Source organism: Balaenoptera physalus (assembly GCF_965194825.1).
Source record: "Balaenoptera physalus genome assembly, chromosome: 15".
NCBI classification, from domain to species: Eukaryota; Metazoa; Chordata; class Mammalia; order Artiodactyla; family Balaenopteridae; genus Balaenoptera; species Balaenoptera physalus.
Genome location: NC_138894.1, coordinates 86,645,416 through 86,668,399, shown reverse-complemented (window position 1 = coordinate 86,668,399; position 22,984 = coordinate 86,645,416). Strand labels below are relative to the sequence as shown.

The 22,984-nt window shown below is 49.4% G+C and overlaps 1 pseudogene across 1 annotated transcript; it reads right to left on the bottom strand.

The window, feature by feature from the left end:
- Positions 1-12,393: 12,393 nt before the first annotated feature.
- LOC309643617 (reticulocalbin-1 pseudogene) lies at positions 12,394-21,739 on the bottom strand (annotated as a pseudogene). The gene is made up of 2 exons (XR_014268631.1): positions 15,499-21,739; positions 12,394-15,452 (listed from the first exon to the last, which is right to left on the bottom strand). The product of XR_014268631.1 is annotated as a reticulocalbin-1 pseudogene (transcript).
- Between the last annotated feature and the right edge of the window lie 1,245 nt (positions 21,740-22,984).

Genomic DNA, 22,984 nt, shown 5'->3' with positions numbered 1-22,984 from the left:
TGGAGGCTGTGGACAGTGGCATGTGGAAAGGTCTGGGGAACAAGGTGAGGTGGTTAGGTACTACGAAAGGGGCTCAGATGTGCAGAAGAGCCCAGAGACCCCCAAGGAGGAGGGTCATCAGCAGACCCTCCTGTAGGGCCTGGGCAACTAGGGAGAGGGGATTCAGAAAAGTGGGTAGCTGGGTCCCACCAAAGCCCACGGCTTTGAGTAACTTTCCCGAGGTTTTGGCTAATAAGGGGTGGATTCAGGGTTCAGAGATCTTTTTCCCAGTCCTCAAAGTCTCCTCTCTCTGCCCCTCTAAAGCCTACTAAAGTGAGGGCACTGATAAGATGTGCTTCTCGATTGCACATTCATTCCTGGAGGGTGGACCACTGGAGGGGCACTGTGGGGTCTCTCCTATGGCCCCTTGCATCACGCCACTAAATGCATCTTCAGAAGGGCCAGCCCAGCAGGTCGCATGGGACTACAGACCCTTTTGGTAACTGCTGTGCCGACCTGGGAGAGCGAGATGGGAGGGGGCCTAGGCAACCAGCCAGGTTGATTCCAAGGCCAGGGCTCTTCCAGGCTTGCTCCCCACCCTTAGGCTACTGGGCTTCCCCACCCTGACCCAGATTCCTCTCTTCTCATGGACCAGCTGCTCAGAGCAGGGAGCAAAAGGACAGGCAGTGAGCGGGCAGGTGTGGGGCTGGGCAGGGGATGTGTACTAGGAGGCCCAGCAGCCCTCGCCAGAGACCAGATCCACCAGCTGACAACCTTCCCCCCTCCCCAGGAGGATCACACCCATCCCCGGGGAAGGTCCTTAGCACCCCGTGCTCCAGCCCACCTGACCTTGGCTGCTCTCTGGTCTTTGTTCTCCCAGGTCTCACGGCCTGGAGCCCTGCCTTTCTTCTTTCTTGACTTCCTTTTCTATCTTGGGAAATTCAGCGTGTCCTTGAAAATACAGGCCAGGACACGCCACCCTGCCTTGCCCCGCCCTTCTCCCTGCTATCTCTCGGCCAGTCCTTTCTCTTAAAGCTTGGCACTTTATCGTGACTTTACATCTATGTTTCACTTCTCCTGCCAGGTTCAAGGTGAGGAGTGCCCCTCTCTCACTCTTTACCTACTCCATTTCTGCTTCCCTTTAAAATTGACCAAATAAAACCAGGGAGAAAATACTTGTCAGTTTGCTAATATAGCTTTTATGGGAGTAGGGGCTGGACATAAGATTAGACCCAGAGCTTTGGGCTGTGCTAACCGCACATCCTCACCCGCTCAAGGACCACTGCTCTTGGGCATCCAATGCTCACCAGCTTGGAGCTTGAACTATGTGAGCTTGAACTATGCCTTAGCACCGGATTAAGTGTGACAGGGTGAGGAAAAAGGAGTGTCTGGGACACCTTGTGGGTTTTGGGCCTGGGTAATGGGATGGAAGGCGGTGCCATTCTCCAAAGACAGGAAATCCAGGAGGAGTAGCAGGTTTGGGCTGGGGGAGAAAGACCCCTGGAATGTCAGAGTCCCACTTTATGTCACACCTCCTCCGGTGCTTCTGGAATCAGGGTTCTTCTGATGGAGCGCATTGGGATTTCTCTGTAATATGCACACTAACTCATACCAGTGTGTCGTGTTCACCACACGTGCCGAATTTACCTACCCAAGTCCTACAGACACCTTACATAATGCTGTTCCTGTACGGAAGTCATCCTTAGGCCATTTTTTGTGACAATGTTGCCACTGTCCCAGCAACTAACGTTCACACCCGTACAGGCACCTGAGCTGAATCAGAGGACAAGAAGACAGTGCATTACGTGTTGCTTGAGGATGTGGCTAGATTTGAAGGGCTGATTGAATTTAGGGGTGTGCCTTAAAGAATGGGCTGGATTTAGGTAGGAAGAAAGGTTGAAAAGGTATGAGGATGAGTTACCAGGAAGATTCTGAGATGCCTGACTTCTGCCCGGCCCACTGTGAGGGAGCTGGGACAGACAGGCTTGGGGGGATTCTGGCTGCAATGACTGGCCCAGGCTCCCAGTACCTTCGATGACGTTTGCTGTGTAATGAGGAAAGCATCCCACCATCCTGCCCATCCCATGACCTTGACTTAGGCTTTAACTACAATTGCAAGACCTGATCATATTTACGGACTGGTTTTGTCTCTAAATCATAAATAGAATAGAAATCTTCCCAATTCATTTGAGTGGGCCAGAAGCTTTTTCTGAAAACATGGAAATATTAAAATACAGATATATTCTACTGTCTTCCTAAGGAACAAAAAAATAACTCTTTTTATATGTGATCATTTCTGCCGCTGATTGCGTGGTACAGAAATGTCCTGCAAGGATAGAGCTCTGAATTATGAGTCATTCATGCTTATACACAGCCTTCAGTTGAGGCATTTTGTAGAGCTCTATAACATGCCCCTATTAGAGTTTATTCATCTATATTCATACTGCTTTATATTGAAGTTTTCTTCCTTGATTTTTCCTCTGTCTGTGGAATCCATTTATTAATTTTCTCTTTGGAAATAAATAGGTAGATAGATAGATAGATAGATAGATATAGATAGATAGATAGATATAGATAGATAGATAGGTAGATAGATAGGTAGATAGATAGGTAGATAGATAGATAGATAGACAGACAGATGGGACTTGTGGCTCATAGAGTGTACCCATCTTCAATTTTACTAGATATTGCCAAATTGTTCTCCTAAAAGGTTGCAAGCACTTACAACGTGGAAATGAGTTCTTGCCAGACTGTTGAGTGTGAGATGGACACTCTCCCATTTTCACATAACAGGCAACATGTGTTGGAGTTGGAATCCCTTTTCGGTGCACCTCTCCTGTCCATGACGGGCACGTGCCACACCAAGGCGGTACTGTGCTGATGTGCTGAAACTGAATATTCCTCGCTAGCCTTTAGTGAGTGTTTGCTTATGCTGGACGCTCTCCTATGTTCTTTTCACAAATTATCTTACTTATTACTCACAATAACCTAAAAAAGGGCGATACTATTACCTCTGTTTTACAGATTTATTTCTTCGTTTGTTCATTCATTCATTCAGCAAAACACTGACTATTCTGGACCAGCCACAAATGGAGTAGAACCTCAGACTTCTTAAAAGAGGCAGCGTCTGACATGGCCTTTGGATGTTTTTGGCTGCCCGGACCCACTACTCTTTCCTGATAACAACCCGATTTCCCATGGGGGTGGTTACTTTTCCCAGAATGTATGGTTTTGGTGGAAGGATAAATCCGGGTAAAGACCTTCCACCCTGGAAGCTTATGACCTGGGTCTTCCCTGTCCCTGCACAGCAGCGAATTCGGCACTGCCTCCAAGGTCTTTGAATCCAAGTGGCTCCTGGTGAGGGCAAAAGGGAGACGTTGCAGGTCACTCTGGTGGCGCTGGTGGGCAAAGCTGCAGAAGGGCAGCCCCGACCTTCTCCATAGTAAGGGAGCTGTTGTGTGTCCTGCTTAGTACTTCCTGAGCCTTGGAATTCCCTCGACTCACTCCCCAGTCATCTGTCCTTTACCTGACGCTCCTGACATCCTTCTAACAAAGTCCCTTCTGAGGTTCATAACAAGACCCTAAACCGACATAGAAGGTTTGGACCAGGTTCTGGAAGCAGCAGCACTGAGGAACCAGCATGAACTCTTGTCCCTGGGTCTGCCTTCCTCCTGGATCTGTGAGCCATCCTGGGAACTGAGACGCTCTCCTGCTGCTCCGTTTTTCTAGGGATGGGATTATTGGGGAAGGTCCAACAATTCACCAGCGCTCCGTCCTCCAGGCATGGAGCCCCCGTAGCTGCCTCCCTGGGTACCTGGGCCTGTGAGGGAAATCTGCCCCTTGGATGGGAGTCAAACCCCCGTCGTCATGGCCACAGGCTCTGCCCTCACTCAAGGCATTAATTTCCAACTGGTAAAGACATCACCCTCCAAGGAATATTGCCAATGACCTGCCCAACCCAGAGAGGTTTTTCCTAATACAAATAGATTTTTCTGGAATATCCAAGGGCAAAATAATTTTCCCTCAGGGTATAAGATCAGCCCATAGACCTGTAGCTGGGAGAAAACGCCTTGCTTCTGCTCTGTGCTCACCTCACAGCGTTGTCCTGGATCCTGTGACACTCTCCCTTTCTCAACCCAACTGAGAGCTCCCCAAGGCCTGAAAAGAAGTTGTTTCTGCCTCTCTCTCCGCGGTGCCAGGTGCGGGTCTCGACACTGAGATTTCCAGTTGAATAAGTGAGTGCTGCACCTACCTACATGACACAGATTTGACTTGGAGATGCTTTATCTCCAAAGGAGGTGGTAGTTGGGAATCTGGGCCTTAAGAACTTTGGGGAGGACAGGCATTCGCCAAGGATTCCTAGATGCTGACGGTGTGCTGGGTGCTGGGACAGGATCGAAAATTATACGGTCCTTGGCCTTGGGGAGCTCACAGTCTAACAGGAGAAATGCACGGATAAACAAACCATTTCCACGGAGTAAGAGCTTCTGCGGAGGTACCAGGAAAAGGTTTTCAGAGACCAGCATTGCATTTTGCAGGAAACCAAGGTGAGGAGAGGGCCTCAGTCATTCAGTGAGTGTGGCAGGGCCAAGGCTCAAGTTCAGACATCTGTACTCAGAAGACAGATGTCTGCCCACCATTCTCTTTTCTCCTTGGGGCTATTCATGAGTTATTATGTAATTAATTCAGATACTTATTGAGTGCCAACCATGAGTCTGGCACAGTGCCTCCTGGTGGGGACGCAGAGGCGGGGCAGGTGCACGCAGACACTGGCTGTGTCTTCACAGGGCTTGTAGCCTGGTGGGCGGACAGACATGCAAAAGAGAACTTGTGAGTTATGACGCTGTGAGGAGGGGATCAGGGTGTTGGGGGAAGGGGGCTGCTAGCACAGCCCGAGGCTCCTCTGCATCCCTTCACTCACTCATTCATTTCATTCCTTCCATGACCATGTAGTGAGTCTACCATACGCCAGGCGTTTTCCACAGTCCCTCCCAGCACGTGAGTCTCCCAGTTTTGCACTCATCTCGGCTGAAAGGGAATTTGCATGAACAAGAGCAATCGATTCTGCAGTGGAGAAACTACTGAAACTTTTTTACAGGGATCTACTTGCACATCTTCACACCTTCCGTCACCAGCTGAGCCTTCCATCCTGGGCTCCAGATCAGCACTCTTCTGTGTTGCTGTGGTGGAGGGAACCCAGTGTGGCTGCTGATAAATTTCGTGTGTTTGGGAACAACATGGCGGCAGCAGGGGTACAAGACCAGGGAGCTTGGTGCCGTCTGCCTGAAGGACCACTCCCTCCACGTGGCCCTGAGCCACTGCTTCCCGCCCCGGGGCTGGTGGCGGGTGGAGGTAGGGGGGTGGTTCCTGAGGACCAGCGCTCTCTGCAGAGAGTCCCTGGGAATCTTCGGTGAGAGCAGTGGCCAGGGGAGCAATGCCCTGCATGGCTTAAAACCTACAAGGGATTCAAGAGAGGAGCGGTGATGGGGGCTCAGCGGGGGGCGCCACTGGAGGAAGCTCAAAACTGAGGGTGATGAACTTCACCCGAGGTCAGGGAAGGTTTCCTGGAGGAAAAGGGAATTTGTAAGACAGCCAGATGATAGCAACAAAGAAGGGGGAGTGTCTTCTGGGGGAGGAAGCCACAAGTGCTGCAGACCCTGGTGTGGGGTGTTTGGGTCAGGGAGGGGTCGAAGTCAAGGGAAGCGCCGGGAGCTCCTGCCTTCAGGTCGTTTGCTTCCGTTCCAGCCTCCGTTCCACACGTCCTCCTGGATCTTGCCTCGCGTAACCCAGACGCTTTGCCTGCTGTCCCTCCCTACCTCCCTGACCCCTCTTCCTGCTCAGAGGAGTCAAACCTTCTCCTCGCCCTCAAGCCACTCAGAGCCTAGCAGAGGAGAAAAGGGCTCTTGGCAACCCAGTGTGATAAGCTATGAAATGATGGAAAAATCCCGAGAAAGCAGCTCGTTCTACCCTAGAGTTTCAGACCAGGCGCGTAGAGCGTGGACAGCGGGGTGGGAAGGTGTTAGGATGAGAGGGGAGGTGTTTCTGAGCAGAGAGAACTGGCTTTGCCAAGGCCAAACCTTGGGAGATTCAGGGCCTGGAGGAGATTCAATGGGGCTGGAGGCTGCTGAGGTCTTGTTTGAAAGGGTCGGGCCGAGGGTGGGGGGACAGTGATGGAAGTTGATGCAGAAGGACCTTGACCCCCTCGCTGGGCACTTACCATGTACCTGCTGGGGCGGGTCTGAGGCTGGGGTTCTCACCTGGCTGTGGCAGGTAAGGAAACCGAGCCTCACAGCGGCTCAGAGCAGATCCTGAATCTCGGGGTTTTTTCTGCCCAGGTCCCATCACTGGCTCCTCGGCCTATGGCGGGGCGGGGGGCGGGTTTGGTCTTTCTTCTGAGTTTGCTGATGCTCCCTGGAGCTTTCTAAGCAGGACCCTCTGGCCTCCACCTACCTGGTCGGGGCTCTGACATGCACTGCGTCCAGGACTCCGGGCTCTCCTCACCCACAAGTGCTCTCCTCCCCTCGCCCTGCAGACTCGCTGCCCCTGGGCGCCCTCCTGCCCGGACCAGGCCAGCACCCCTCCGGCCGGGCCATCCTGTGGCCACCGGGCCCGGGGTGCGATCACACTTTTCCGCTCTGCACGAGGGTGTTTACGTTTCTGCTCCAGATGGCCTCGCACCCCTCCCCGGCCCCGCCAGCTTCCAGAGCATTTATCAGGGCCGGTGTATGTTTTTCTTGTGTGGGATTTGAAATGATTTCTTTAAACAAGGTCTAAACTGGGATTGATTTCCTCTCTTTATTTAGAGTGGTTTGTTTTGTAATTTGGTTCTTTTAACAGTCTAAATTGTGGGAACTGGGGAGAAAAAAAGAGAATTTGCTGACTTCATATAAATACAAATTACTTTATCTCTCTTTGAAGACTTCCATGTCTTTTCCTTGAAAAGGCTGGAGCCAAATTCTTTGGGGGTCCCTTTCTTGTCAGAATTGTTATGATGGGAAGGACCCACTGGCCTCGAGACTTCCATTCCGGGGCTGAGAGTTAAAAACAACTCTGGTCTTTACACGGTGCCTTGTACATTTCTCTCAAAGCAAAATTCGTACCCATTAATTAGATCTTCATGACATAAAATTCTCTTTTAATGTGATGTTCATAACAGCCCCAAGAGGTGAGGAGGGAAGGCAAAATCCCTCCCAGCTGACGGAGGAGGAAACATTGCCAGTCAGATTGTGGGCCTGGCCTGGGAGGAACTGGGTCCCTGGCTGAGCAGCTCCATCATCCCATGTTTATTTGATAAATATTTTTGAGTGCCCGCTATGTGGCAGGCTCTGAGTTGGAAGTGACCCTGAAAATGAGCTATGTCACTTTCCCCATCAACTGTTTGAATCCTCCTGCCCCGACAGCTTGCAGGCTGTAGTTGCCCTGCTTGTGCTTGCATGCTTCCAGTGACAGGGAGCTCACCACATATCGGGGTAGACCGCGCCAGCTGTCGATGGTTCCAATCATTGGAATCCTCGCTTGCATGGAGCTGAAACCACCTCCCTGTATATTTCACCCGTGCTGCCCCCTGGGTGTTCCAGTTTCCCCACCTCGTCCTCCCTTCTCTGGGGGAATCATCTTTGCTCGGCTTGGCGCTAACCTCTGGGTCCCTTATCACAGGTGGGCCCTGTGGTTCACACTACCCCTGGGCGGGGCCCTCTCATCCCTTACTCTGGGCATTATAACTCAGTCGATGCAGCACGCGCTTGCCTTAGCTTGGTGTCACCTCATTCCTGTGGATTGACATTGGCCTCATGCTGACGGAAGCCCCCTCAGCCTTTCCCCTACATCTTCTGCTTGGATTCTTAGACTAGACCGAGGAGATAGATTCCACATTCGCAGTCACTTTGCTGAACGCATCACCAGTCTCCACAGATCCGGTGGATCCTAACCTCATTATCCTTGAGGTTACCTTTCCTCTTCGTCCACGCGCTGGACCTGCCCCCCCGTCCCCACTTCCTGTCCAAGCACTAATTCAATCGTTGCCGAGCACTGAGCCCAGGAGAGGCCCTCTTTGGCTTGCTTTGGATCACTAGCAAGTGAATCTTGCAGCCGAGCTGTTTTCCAACTTGTCCAGCTTTCTGTAGAACATGACCTACTTTGTCAAACGTCTAGCTGGAGTATGGGTTCATTTCATCCACTGGATCTTACTGCTATCCCAGGCCACGGAGCCTCTTGGGAGGGGAACAAAATTTAAAGTAACTTATTCTTCAAGCTCACGTGCTGGTTCCCAGGGCACAGCGCTCGCCTTGTTTCTCTCCAGCTGTTCACCAATCATCTGTGTACTTACCCATTCTAAAATAGGATTAGCAGAACCCTTTTTCTGGTCTATAGCTGCATGGGATTAGGGAAAGAATAGTAGAAGAAATGAGAAAAGTCATTCACGGCCTTGAAGGCTGTGCTAAGGCGTTTGTAGGCAGTTCTGTCCGATCCGGAGCAGGCACAAGATGCAGGTTCAATCCTCTGTGGATTTCATATCCACCACCCCCCCTCCATTTGTAGAAGGTTTCCGAATAGTGGCTTAACAAGATGTGAAGCGGACAGCCTTGGTTTCCAGGTTACATATTCTGTAGAACAAAATCCTTCTGGAGAGGGTGACCATGTAATATACCTTGCACACTACAACAGAGAGTGAGAAGGATGCTCTTAATAATTATGCCAGGATGCTAGGGGCAGCGGAGGACTGCTCTGGACAAATCCCATCGAGTCCCACTCAGCACCTCTCTCAGACACTCCGGGATCCTCAGGTCTCTGACTAGGAACCGATGGGAATCATGTGTCACTCTGACCCTGCGTGGGGCTGCAAGGGTGAAGAGAGGGGGCTGAGGGTTTGGCTAAGAAGCCAAATGTTTTGGGTTTGCTAAAGTCTCAGCCGCATTCTGCCTGGAGCATTTCCCTCTTGCTGGCAGAGTTGTGTATTTTCAGGCAAAGTCGTTTCATATGGCTCTGGTGCCTTCCCACTCAGCTCATTCAGACCATCCTCGAACAAGCCTCTTGCTATCGAGTGAGCTCTCCCTGTGGAAGGCGCTTCTCTTTGAACTTGTAAGGCTGTTTATTTTTGGACTGGAAACTGGAAACCTAGAATTCCCCAAAGCCACAAGCTCAGCTCCTTCTTTGCAGTGATAACCTGTGGAACTTAGGGAATGATAACTCTGGAAATGTCCCAGAGGGGAGAACCCGAGAGGTCATTTCATCTGACCGGCTCATGTTACAGATGGGCAAACTCAGGTTCAAAGAGGAGGGAGGGATTTAGCGAAGATCACCCAGCATTTTCCTCCCCGTGCCTGGTATTCTGTAGGAAATGAAGCCATGCAACGCGACTAAAAATCCATTTTATTATGCGCGGCCTCAAGGCACTCATGATTCCAAGGTGTCCCAAGGCCGTGTGCAGACCCGCATCGTTTCTCCATTGTCAAGTGCACAGCCGAGTTAAAGAGCATTCATTGTGGAAGCAGAGTGAGGGCAGGACGAGTCGACTCTGGCTGCCCACAAAGCTGGAGGCGGTTCTGGTGGCCCCTGGGGAGCAGCGGTGTAGCCCCTTGTGATGCCCTCTGTGAAGACACCCCATCCCCTCTGCACATGTGCTCAGCTCCGTCCTCCTGGGAGCACGGTCATGGGTGGCTCTCCCTTGCCGGGACCCTCTAAGGAAGGCCTCAGGTCTCTACCTGCTCTGGTAGGCACCACGGCATAGAGAAGGAGGTTGGGCTTTGGCTTCCGCAGATTGGGTTTGAAATCCGGTTCTTTCATCTTGGGCAACTTACTTACCATGCCTGAGACTTAATCTTTTCAATGTAAAAACCACCATCATTCCCTCCAGGTTAGTTGTGATTATTGCATGGCATGATGTACTCAAGAGCGTGTGCTCTACGTGCCTAGCAAAATCCCCACCCTGCTCCCACCCCCAGTTGAGAACTTTTGCTTCTATTACCTTTTGCTTTTATTATGTCAGGGACACAACACGGTACCTGACATCATAATGTAGTGGGAAGAGTAGGGATTACGAGCCAGGCTGATATGAGCTGAAATCCAGCCTCTACTGTTATTACCATGTGGTCTTAGGCAAGACCCTTAATCAGATCTAGCTTTGTTTTCTCATCTGAAAAATGGGCATGATATTGGCTCTATAAGTTTGTAGTCAGTCAAATGAGGTGATTTATGGGACTGTCTGGCCCAGAGAAGATGCCTGACATATGTTCATTCCGTTTGCTTCCCTCTGGGAAGTACTGATGGTGGGCAGTAGGGGGGTGGGTCACGGGGTATTGAATCTCTCGTGGCCCTACGGCGTCGCAAGGGGATGGACGCTTCAGAAGGCCTGAATCTGAAGAGTGTTAAATTAGAACTAAAAGTCCGAAATGTTTAGAATCTTAATTTTTTGTTCCAATTCCTGAAATATCCCCTTTGTCGTTGGAAACAGGCGTTATCTAGGTGCTGTTCACTTGTTGGAATGCATTTGGTAACTCTCTTTTTTTTTCCTCCCTGTAGCCACACAAATAACTACTCTCCATTGTGATTCTTTCACCCTTTAACAAATCACTGTCACATCAGAATTCAGTGTCATTCCCATAACAAGCCAGGTAATTAATACCTTGGTAGAATTTGGACAGCAAAAAGGCCCAGAGGGGAGAAGTGAGTTCCTCAAGGCTACACAGCAAGTCAGTGGCTTGCTTGGCCGAGAACCAAGTCAGCTGGCTCCTGGGAAGTCCTCTCGCTCCTGGAGCCACAGGAATTGGTGGTGTCTGTGGTGGCATAGCCATGGGGGTGGTGTGACAAATCAGGCTTGGGGAGGGAGAGGCGAGGACGGGAGTGTATTAGTTTGCCAGGGCAAACTGTAACAAAGGGCTGTAACAAAGTACCACGAGACAGGTGGTTTAAACAGCAGAGATTTATTTTCCCGTAGTTCTGGAGGCCAAGCTGTAGGGTTGGTAGAAACCCAAGGCCTCTCTTCTTGGCTCACAGATGGCCGTCTTCTCACCATGTCTGCATGTTAACCCTCCCTCTGTACACGTCTGTGTCCTAATCTCCTCTTCTCATAAGGACACCAGTCATATGTGGGATTAGGGCCCATGCTAGTGACCTCATTTTAACTTAATTACCTTTTTTTTTTTCTTTTTTAAATTACCTTTTTAAAAAGAGCCTGTCTCCAAATACAGTCACATTCTGAGGTACTGGGGGTTAGCGCTTCCACATACGAATTTTGAGGGACGCAATTCAGCCCATCACAGGAAGGGAGAAGGGAGTCTGGGAGGATGCTGGAGGAAACTGAAAAAGGAGACAGCCGAGGAGGGGAAATAGAGTGGAGAGGTTTGGGACACAAGGATGGCCTCAGGTGGAGGGTGGGAAAGCCCAGCGGAAGTGCTGCCATATTTTCTTCTCTCTCACCCAACTGTCCCCTCCTCTCCAGCCCCTCCTCACTTGATTTCTTTCTCTCTCCCTCCGTGGTCGCCTGTCCCTGGCTCTCTCTTTCTGCTGCTTTGATTCTATCTCTCCAGAACTCTCTCGGTCCCTTCCTCTCCAAGAAAGCAGAAAGCCTGGGGGAGTAGTGTGGGAGACGAGGAGAACTTTTTGTGCGTGATCATCTAGTAAGCTGGTCCGGGTTTTAACACAAAACCCACTGCAAATAAATGCTGTTCGATTAATAAACAGGGCTTCCCTTCTCCGCACAATTAGCAGAGAAGCTGGAGTCACCACAAAAGGGGCCTGTCGGTCCCGGGTCTGCCCGATCCTCTCTCCCTGGCTTTGGCTCTGGGGTCTCTCACCCTAATGTCTCCTGATGGGGAGACCATGACCACGTTGTCGTTCCCGTCCTGCAGTGGGGCTGGCACACCATCTCGGGGCTGAAAGAAAGGAAGGATGGCTCCTGGGGGTATGTGCCGTCCTCAGCAACAGGCACCGTGGGGCCTTGGATGTCACTTGACAAAGCTCCCTCTTGGAGAGATGGGTAGACGGAGGCCCAGAGAGGAGGTGTGACTGGCTCAAGGTTGCACAGCTTAGCGGTGCAGAGCTGCATCCTGACAGCAACCCATCCCCTTGCCAAGGCCCCGTGCAGCGCCCCAGAACACTGTCCCTGCCCAGTTCCACCCTGCTCCCCCTGACCCCTTCCTCTGCTTGTCCGTGGGTGTGGGTGTGGGCTGCCGTGTTCTGCAATTAGCGCCCAGCATTTAGGGCCCAGAGCGCTGGGGTCAGACTTCCAGGAACATCCTGGGAAGGAAGTGAGCCTTGAAGGGTCCTTCATTTCCTGGGACTTGGTGCCTTGAAGTCACTGCTTCTCAGAGAAGGAGAGAGGGGACCAGCAAGTGGGAACAGAGATGTCTTTGGCGGAAAAGGTTCGGGCTGAACTGGAAGAACGGATGATCCCAGACTTGCCGAGCGAGATGCAGAGAGCGGCAGGAGACAGACTTGCAGGTGGGGAGGGCACCGAGCCTGTCTAGTCCGGGGCTGCCCTAACCAAGTACCGCAAACGGGGGCCTTGAAACAACAGACATTGATTCCCTCACAGATCTGGAGGCCAGAAGTCCAAGATCAATTTGTCGGCAGGACTGTGACCTCCCTGAAGTCTCCAGGGGAGATTCTGTTCCCTTCCTTTCTCTTAACTTCTGCTGTCACCAGCGATGCTTGGCTAGTAGATGCTTCACTCCGATCTCTGCCTCTGTCATCACGTGGCTGCCTTCCCTCTGTGCCTGTGTCTCCGTGTCTTCTCATGACAGCAGTCATGCTGGATTTAGGGCTTGTCCTTCTCCAGTATGACCTCCTGTTAATTAATTAACTATTCCTATAAAGACCCTGTTTCCGAATAAGGTCACATTCTGAGGTTCTGGGAAAGACTTGACTTCTGGGGGGACACAATTCAACCCAGTCCGGGGTCTCAGGGGAGCGAGGTGGCTCAGCCTCGCTCTGGCTTCCCAGGCCATAAGATGGAAGATGCAGCTAAAATTGATGGTAGGCTGACCTCAGAGTTTGGACTTCCTCTGGCAGCAAGTGGACACCTATAGCTTCTGTCGGCCTCCGAAACAGACACAGACATGTCAAGAAAAGTTCTGGGGCTGCGGCATCTCCATGTAACTATGAGAGGTCGGGGCTGGATGGGAGTCCCCTGTCTGCGATTTGCCTCTTGGAATACAAGGGATTAGAGCACAGTCTGTGCCTTGGCCCGGTTTGGTGCCAAACTGCGGGCTCAGGAGTGTCTGGGGTGGGGTGGGGGTGTTGGCTGAATGCGCTCAGTGTATTACTGACCAGGGTAAGACTCACAGCTCCCAGGGGTGGGAAGCCATACCCAAAAGAAAGACAGTTCTGGCCAAGGCTGTGCGCTGCCACACTTTGCTGAGAAGTCTGGGAAACTCACCGGTGTTGACAGAGAGTAGCATCTGGTAAATGTCAAGGAGGAGTCCACACGGTGAGCTCTGTAGCTCTGGGTGAATCGGCGCCCCTCTCTGGCCTTCCTCGCCTGGGGTTCTGGGCACAGCTTCTAAGGTTTCCACTGATTCAGGTATTAAAATATTTAATCACTATAACTACCATCTTTTCTTGTGCAGCAAGAGTTTGTGTTCCTTTTACAAAGCCCCTCTGGACAGTTTATCTTACTTAATCTTCTCACCCTGGTGGGGTCAGTAAGTCAGGTGTCATGCTCACATTTCACAGATAAAAGGCCTGAGGCTGAGTGACTGAGCAGGGCCCCAGCACTGAGCAGTCAAAGCGTTTGAGGTTCAATGTTTAGTGACTTAGTCCAGCGTCCTAGGTCCCAAAATAGTTCCATATTCGTGGACTCTTTCCACAGCTATGTGTTGAGTGCCTGTTATTAGCTAGGCCCTGCACTCAGCACAGGGGACCATGCAAGTTAACAAACTGATAAAATCTCTGCTCTCTTGGGGCTTCATTGAACAAGAGAAAAACAGCAATAAACAAACAGATGGCATGTCAGAGGGGGAAAATAAGGCAGGATGAGAAGATAGGGACCATCTCAAGCTAGAAGGGCACTGCAATATTGTGTAGAGTGTAGACTTAGGGGGTCTCTCTCCTCAGGTGATATTGAAATAGAACCCTAAAAGGACGTTAGGGTGCAAGCCATGTGACTGCAGGAGGAAAAAGCATCCCAGGTGATGAGGGCAGCAAGTACAAAGGCCCTGAGGTAGGAACAAACTCGATGTGTTCATGAAATACAGGGAGATCAGTGGGCTCGCATTTAGATTATACATTTGAGACCTCCTAGGAGAACAAGGTGTATTTTTACTACCTTTTCCAAACACCATATATTTTGGAAATATAAATGTATCAGCCATTGCTTTAAAACGGTTTAATCATAAGACGTTCATTGCCCTCTGGTCCTCTTTCACCTTGAGACTTGGCTGTGGTCCATCCTATCGAGAGGCCAGATCCTGATCAAGGATTCTTGAGCAGTTCTGAGTGAGGACAGAAGGAAGACCAAGCTGAAGGCGGGTGAGGCTCCCGTAGTTGTGTCATGAACATGGAGTGAGTCATCGTATGTCTGGTGTCAGCAGTCATCTGAGCAGCTCTCCAGGGGAGCTGACCACGGACCTTTGTGAGAGGTAAACAGATGGCAGCCTGGGCAGGATGAGTTAACATCCTTCTAGGCGGGGCTTGGAGGAGAGAATCCAGTCCCAGCCATGAGATCCATCCTGGTCCTAGCCCTGGATCTGTCCTGGTGCTTGCCTGGAATACTCCAGACCTCCTTCCTCTTTTTGGAGTGGAATTCACTGCGCTCACAGAGTTTATTCAGCGCTATAGAGATGTGGGCTTGAGTAAGGAAATCTGAATGACATCAGTCCATTAGTGATGAACCAATATTTCCTGAGCCCTTCCTAAATGTCAGGCCCTGAGTTTGGAATGTGGAGGAATACAGAGATTCATAAAACCTGGGTTCTTCTCTCTTGGGGCTTATAGACAACTGTGGGGAAAAGATTTATGTCCAGGAAAGGTGAAGTGACATGCCAGAAAATGCACAGAGCAGTCTGAATTACCATCCCTCCGTCAGATGGGGGCTTCTCAGGCCTGACCGTACTAGGGAACCATCCAGGGAGCTTCTTCACGTGGCTGTTCAGTGCACTCACCCCCCAGAGATGGGGAAAGGGGGGAACTTCATGTGTCCTATCTCTTGGGGTGGGCAAAGTGCGGTGGAGGGCTCTGGGCAACAGTTATTTGAGGGGATGACAGAATTTGCGGGTGAGACAGGGCCTAAGATATCAAGCCCAGTAGATAAGGGTGAGGCCCAGAGGGGATGTTTCCTGCCCAAGGTCACACTCAGAGTCCGTGTCAAAGTGGGACTGGGACCCAGGTGTTCTATGAGCCTTCTTCACGTTCACACCTGCCTCTTGGCTCTGATCAGCTCCTGGACATCGCGGTTCCGTGACCCCCCGCTGAGCTGAGCTTTTTATTTATTTATTTATTTTTTGGCGCTCTGGTCTGTGGCTGGAGGGTTCAAGGGCCTGTGGCTGGAGGGTTCAAGGGCCTGTGGCTGGAGGGTTCAAGGGCCTGCTGATTCTGTCCAGAGATGGACTGAGTCCTCCCTGTGCCACTGCCTCTAGGGCAGGAAAGGGAGGTGGGGACCGGCTCAGAGACTGTAATCAGGGTATGGACTGGGGCCCAATGACAGTCACAGCTGACACCACGGTGGTAACTTCTGTGAAAGTCAGGCCAGAGCAGACACGATGAAAGTGAATACGTTGATTGAAGTCTTGCCTTTGAGTATAAAAAGACGAACTAAACAAGCACAGGCTGGGGAAGGGAAGGAGTGGGGAGAGCATGGGAAAAGGGGCCTGGAAGATTCTAGCTAATACTAGGCTCAATTTTATGGGCCAGCCATGTAGGAGGGCACTCAGTTGGCTAATGTGACCTCAGGCTGCATTACTAGATATCCAGTGTCTAGAACAAAGGAGGTGACGAGCTGACTGTATTTTGTGCTGATCTGTCTACACCTGAACGTTGCTTTCAGTTGTTTGGAGATATAGTGGACTAATTGGCAATTTTTGAGAAGACGAGGGCCAGGGGAGCAAAGGGACACGAACACATTTCCTTTGGAGAACTTTTTTTTTTTTTCCTTTGGAGAACTTTTGAAGGAAATGAGGGTCTCGGTCTTTTTTTTTTTTTTTTTGTAAATCCTCAGAGGGATGCTTTGTTTCATCCACTTTCTCCTTATAAGGTAAAATTTCGACCTGTAAAAGTTATTTCTTCCAGTTCAGCCAGTGGCTTGGAACACTGCTTCATCAATTGCACGGTGTAAGTGGTCCCGGGGCAGGTCCGAGGGTTGTGGAGTCAGCGGGACCGGATGAGATGGGTTCCAGAGCTCCACGAAGCAGGCTTTCCTAGGACCCTACTCCCGACTCCTAGCAGAGACCAGTAAGGAAATGGATTGGATTGCTATTCACTTTTTCAAAGATCAGATCTACTTCATTTACATGTCAAGAAAAATTTCTCAAGTATAATAAAGTGTTTACCATTTTCCTATAGTTCTTCAAATGCCTGACATTCATCTTTTCTCCCTACCTTTAAAATTCCTTTCTTTTTCACATTACCTTTCTTAATTGCTTCTTACTGTAAAAAACAAAGACAAAAAACAAAGATGGGTGGATCTGTTGTGCTCATTAGCAGGTCTATGCAGAAAAATGCACAGAGGTTTATATGCCATTTACAGTAAAAGCTCAGAGTACAAAGTTAAGGAGAATCTGAAATATCAGCCTTGCTCTGAAAGTAGCCTGTGTAGGATGAGATACCACTGAAGCTTAATCAGAATTTTCCTTCACCAATTATCTAACAGTGGCAAATGTAAAAAATCTGCAGTTAAAATACATAGCAGTCACTCCATATACTGCCCTCTCCCCACTCACCCAACTTCTGAATAACAGGGTTTTTTCAAATTTTATTCCCTTTAGTTCAAATTTCATGGAAAAAGCTAAAAAGTCATGTTTTAGCAATATATCCCCATAGAGCACTGCAATTTACCAAGATTTTAGTGTATTTGGACAGAAATCTTACTCAAAGATTAGTAATGACTATTTTCCAGCAAATATTGAGTAAAAAATAATTTTAACCCCAATCTGAGGTGATAAGCTTCCTTTTCTGGGGGACACAACTGCTGAGACAATAGTAGCAATTATCCAGGACAATAAAAGAAAGCCTACGACAGTCTGTCATATGATGGTGAGTGTGCATCAAAGCTCATCATGGTTTTTGGTGAGATCTTCCCCATAATTAGTAGCTTGGCTTCCAACAGACATGTTCCAGTTGTCCAAGATCTCCTCTTTAGTGAGCTTTTCATCCTTGTTTTTGTCCGACTCGTACACCAGGTGCCTGGCCTCAGCATGCGCGTGGTCATAGTCTTGCGGAAGGACCCAGTGGCGAATCTCATCTTTGTCCAGCTTCCTGTCCTTGTTCAGATCTCAGAATTCATTAAACTGCTCCCGTTCTGACAGCACCCAGTCTGGCTCAGGGCCATCCTCCTCGTGGGAAAACATATCAGCAGTATACTCAGCCTGACACACAAGGCCATCTCCATTCTTGCTGATGTCCTCCAGAGTTTCCCAAACCACAATCTCCTTCATGTGCCCAAACTCCTCAGGGGGCAGGAAGGCGGTGAACTCCTCCCGGGTGGCTGTCTGGTCACCATCGAGGTCTGCAGGCTTGAACCTTCTCTCATCACATGGCAGCATCTTTTTAAAGGTGTGATGATCTGAAGTATCATGAAAATCTGTGGGGTCTCCTAGGCAGTAACCGTAGGTGGCTTGTTTGTGTTCTTCCCAGGAAATGTTATCGTCTTTGTCTCGATCATAATCCTTCCAGACTTAGGTGACATTATCGTAGGTGTACCTTTTCTGCACCCGTTCGATCCAGGTTTTCAGCTCCTGGGCGGTGACAAAGCTGTCCCCATCCCTGTCGATTCAATCGACAATCTTCCCCAGCCTCTCCTGGCTCTCCTCCGAGGTGAGCTGGTGGAAGGTCTTGGAGTCCTCCTTGCCCAGGAAGGCCTCGTGGTCGTACTGGAAGCTCTGGTTGTCCTCGGGCGGCCGCTCACCCAGCTCCTTGCGCCCCGCACCGTGGGCTTGGCCCGCAGCGCCGGGGGCGCCAGCAGCAGCCCCAGGACCAGCCCCAGGTGGCACCCGCGGCAGCCGCACGCCATTGTCGGGAGAGGAGAGCTGCCCGCGGGGAGGCACCGAGCGAGCGATGAGAGCGGCGGCTCGGGGATGGGGGCTTGGAGTGAGCGCGGCGGCGGGGCTCGAGTCTTCGTCTTAGAGTTGAGGTGGTACAGCAGGAAGAGGAGATCTGACTACAGGTATCTGTCAAGGTGCAACGGAAGTTGTGTTTTGTACAGACTCAGGGGAGAGATACCTTAGAGCTTGGTATGTGGATTACTGCCTCTTGAGGTTGTGATCTTCATATCCCTGGAAGCAGTCACGTGAGGCCTCTACCAGAGAAGGGATTGCTCTAAATAATAGTGATAAGGACAGCTGACATTTGTCAGGTGTTACTATGTGCCATGTACACTGTAGATTGATTAAATCATTTAATCTTACCAACAACCCTATCAGGTAAGTACTATTATTATCCCCATTTTATAGATGGGAAAATTGAGGCACAGAGGGCCACTAACTTGCTCAAGCTCGTGCAGGGCAGTGTGGGTCCAGAGTCTGAGATCCTCTAGCACAAGAAGAGGGTTTGAGCAAGAAGACCTCTAAGATTTTTCCCATCCCTGAGACTCTGACGTTTTAGGGCATTCTCTACTGGGACCATCCTCAAGTCATGTACTTCTTGTGGCTTTTAGGTCACACTCCGCCTAAGGCCAAGGAGACAAGACACTGCTGACTCATTCTTTCCCAGCGGCGCAGGCTGGGAACTGAGCCAGGTCACTTGGCCAGCCTGGTGGCAGGTGCCGGTGCTTGTGGTTTGGCGGCGGGTCAGCAGCCGGGATGTGGCCTCAGGGGCTGACCCGTGGGGAGGGCAGTGTGTCCACAGAACTCAAACTCTGGGACCCTTCAGAGAGGGGTGGATTTGGGGATAGGAAAGAAATACAATTCAGAATTCAACAAGACGGACGTGTGAAACTGCAAAGCCCTAAGTGGACTTTGCTCAGCGCCAGGGTCGAGCGTGGCTGACCCATGTGCACCTGGGTGACCCTCCCTGGGGGCTGAACAGGGGCTGCTGACAAGCCTCTCCAGCACTGTTCATCCCTCGACATTGACCCAAGGCCTCCTCGGCAGCCAGGGAGGAACAGGGTGCCCTGCTGGAGGGACCTCCCTGCCCAGGGCTTCTCAGAGGTGTTCTGGGTACCGGCGCCCAGCAGAAAGTGTAAGGGTGCCTGGTCCCACCCGCTGCCCTGAGGGCTGAAGGGGTCAGTATCATGGCCCGTGGGTGCCCCCGGGGAGCTCCTCTTACATGCAATGGTACAAGGTTTTCTATAAATGGAGCTCATAGGTGGAATTAAAACTCTAGGAGGGCCTTCTCCTGATTCCCTAGGACCTCCTGCCCTGCATCTTCTAAGGGAGGGTTTTGTGCCTGAAAGTCCCTTCTCTTTTGTTTTTGGACACTTGGGTGACAGAGGAGTAGACAAATCCTGGCACCGAAGAAAGCAGCTGGCCAAACCCTGGTATTCCTACTGATTAGGAAGGAATTCAGTTTGAGTTAGTGGTTCCCAAACTTGTCTGATGATAAAACCCACTCGATCAGAACCTTTCTGTGAAGAACCTGGCAAAACTACATTTAAAAATAAGAGTCCCTTCCCCAACTTTTATCATGGAGGGAGACCCTGAGGGAAAAAAGTTTGAGCTACAGACTCAATTCACAGCACCTTCATCTTGGACTTGAGAGAGCCTTAAGGAATCTACACTAATGATCTGATAAAACCGAAATGTAAAGAACCCAGTGAATGCGAGAGAATGCTTCAAAAACCCTGAAGATTTTCTACCTTTAATTTTAAAAGTTATTTATTATTTTACAAACACTTTAATAGAACTTACTGTGAGCCAGATATGATGCTTGACAAATATTTGCTCGTTTAATTTTCATAGAACCCAGATGCCCGGTGGGGTTAAGTCACTTGCCTAGGGTCGCACAAAAGTGGTGGAGCTCAAGTTCAGACCTGGGCTGTCTGGCTCCTGAGTGTTTGCTCTAAACCACTAAGCTATACGTGTTTTTAAAACATCTCTTTTCGTTTGGCCACAGAGCAAACCCTCTCTTCCTAATCATTGTAAACGATAGAACAGCTTCGTCTGCATGATTTCAAATATTATACTTCCCCCCTGGGGTCCAATTAGCGGTGCTATTTTTGTATGTGGAGCCCAGTACAACTTTCTCTTTGGATGGAAAACCATGCCTATTGTTATGGCAATCCCAAATGCTGTGTGGAAGCTTTAAAGTACAGATGTTAATCCCTTTGTTTTTCACCCCAAATGTTGAAACAAACCTAAGAGCTCTGCTGATTCCTGACAGTTTTGAGTCTTTCCGCGTTTCAAATATTTCAGACCAGCTTGGGAGCAAACACATGATATTCTGCTTGTTTCTCTTGCATAGTTTATTTTTAAAAGCATGCATCTGGCTGCTTTTTCGTTCCCCAGAAGGAGGAGGGAAATTGCTCCGAGAAGGCGGGTGTTGGATGGAAACTTCTCCCCAAAGCAGGAGGCAGCTCCATCCGGATCTAGTTCCTTAGTGGGTGCTGTCCCTTGATTGGTCTTGTCCTTCAGCCCCAGGCTCAGAGCTTCCAAGCTCTCCCAGGAATCCTCTGACCTGCTGGGCTCCTTGCACGTGGACAGGAAAGAAGATGTTGGTTACTTGTATGTGCCCACCTTTTCAGAGGAATAGTTTAGTCACTCTCCGATCGTCCATGGTCAGGTCAAATAGAGGACCCCTTTCTGGCTGAGAGAGCCCGTTGTCACAGTGTCACGATCATTACTGAGCATTTGCTACGTGTCAGACGGTGGGTAGCTATGCCATGAAGTAGACATTAATATCCCCCATTTAAAAAAATTAGAAACTGAGGCCCAGAGGAGCAAAGTGTCCTCTACGCCCAAGGTCACGCAGCTCGTGAGAGCAGAGAGGGGACTGGAGCCTGGGTTTGACGCCAGCATCTCTGCTCACTGCACCAGCTCACGGAGCGAGGAGTCATTCTCATCCCTCGTTCCTAACACAGCACCGTGGGAGTCTCTGTAGGAGCAAATGGGCAGCAAATTCACATGGACCAGGCAGCTGGAGACTATGTATAGTCTGAAAACTTGGGCCTTGATTATAGCTCTTGCTTCATGATTTTCTTGGAGGAGCCCGAGTCCCACCAAGAAGTGCAAGGTGTGAAATTCACATAGCCTTTTGGGATCACAAGTACACTTTCACCAATAGCCTTAATCAGGGAAGATCACGTTAGCCAGTAGTTTTTATGGTTGCTAGTTATTTTCCGCAAGGAGCTGGAGCCAAAACTTGTGGGCAGCAGGAGGCAAAATAGCTCTGGCTTGAGGTGTGGTTCTATTCGGTGCCTTTTCTTCAAGTCCCAGCTCTGCCACCCGTTATTGGTATGACCTGCGGGCATGGGATTTGCCCACACCGAGCCTCAATTTCTGCATCTGTAAATTGGGATCACAGCTTCGTCTGCACTGGGTGGTTTCAAGGACTAAATGACATGGCGTACAAAGCCCCTGGCAGTGGGAGGCAAGTCTCCTCTGAGAGTCTCTGGGGCCCAGCCAGAGCACTCACTCGCCCCCCACCCCCAACCACTGTCCCCTGTGGGCACTCTCTCCTCCCTGTCATCCCAAGGCCTCCTGCCTTCTGAGCTCTCCAATCAGGTTCAAGTTCCTTAACTGTAAAATGGAGATAATAATATATAAACCAAGTGTCACCCTGCCCCTGGGTCCTCAACAACTCCAGCCTGCTTGGTCCCTTTCCTTTAAGAGTCAAGTAATGTTAGCTATAGGCTTTTCATACATGTCCAGACTGAGGAAGTTCCCTTCTATTTCTAGTTTGCCAGGAGTTTTAAAATCAATCAATGGGTGTTGACCTTTGTCAAATGATCTTTTTTCCATCAATTAATGGGATCATGTGGTGTTTCTTCTTTAGAATGTTAACATGGTGGATTACAATGATTGATTTTTGAAAACCAAACCAGCCTTTCATTTCCAGAATAAATGCCTCTCGGTTGCTGTATATCCTTCTTTCTAAATATTGCTGGATTTTATTTGTAAATATTTTGTTGAGGACTTTTGCATCGATGTTCATAAAGGCTATTGATCTCTGTTTTTCTTTTTTTAATACTTTCTTTATAGGGTTTTTATATCAGGATAATGCTGGCCTAATAAAACGGTTGGGAAGTGTTTCCTCCTTTTTTCTTTTCTGACAGACACTGTGTAGAATGGATATTATTTCTTCTTCAATTGTCTGGTAGAATTCTACAGTGAAATTATCTAGTTTGGAGGGTTTTTTTCTAACTACAAACTAAATTTCTTTAGTTGTTATAGAACTATTCAGGTTATTTATTTCATAGTAGGTGAATTTTGTAGTTTTTGTTTTTTGAGGAACTGGTCCATTTTACCTAAATTAGAGAATTTATGTGTGCAGAACTGTTCATAGTATTCCTTTATTATCTTTTTAATGCTTGTGACACCTCTAGTGGTAGCCCCTCTTTTATTCCTATTTGTGCCTCTCTTTTATTCCTGATTTTGATAATTTCTCTCTTATTTCCTTTATCAGTCTTTGTAGAGGTTTATGAGTACTGTTGATCTTTTCAAAGATCCAGATTGGTTTAACTGACTTTCTTAATTGCTGTCTGTTTTAATTCAATTGATTTCTGTTCTTATCTTTATTATATTGTTTCTTTAGCTTCCTTTGGGTTTATTTTTCTCTTCTTTTTTTATTTCCTAGGGTGGGGTTTTTAGATCATTGATTTAAAATTTTTCTTTTTTTTTTTTAATTTGTAAACATTTAATGCTATAAGTTTTCCTCTAAGCACTGCTTTAGCTGCATGGTACAAATTTTGATATGTTGTATT